We start from the raw sequence: 266 nt of genomic DNA on the forward strand, positions 1-266 counted from the left end.
GGTGAACGTGAGGATGCAGAACCCAGGGGCCCCGCGAACCCCTGGATTTGGGCTCCGGGGCTTGGGGGCCACCCGGCCACTCCACCCATAAAGAAGCTCGGACAGAAGCCAAGGCTCGCGGCTGTGCCCCGCGGAAGTTCCTAGGGGTCTCCGTGTCACCATGTCCTTTAGAGCCCTTTCCCACCATTTACAGAGGGTAAGACCCATTCTGGGCGCAGCGGGCGCCTTGGCCCACCCGACCCGGGCGCGAGGCCTCCTTCCTGGGG

This window comes from Marmota marmota, unplaced genomic scaffold (genome assembly GCF_001458135.2).
Source record: "Marmota marmota marmota unplaced genomic scaffold, marMar, whole genome shotgun sequence".
Taxonomy (NCBI): Eukaryota; Metazoa; Chordata; class Mammalia; order Rodentia; family Sciuridae; genus Marmota; species Marmota marmota.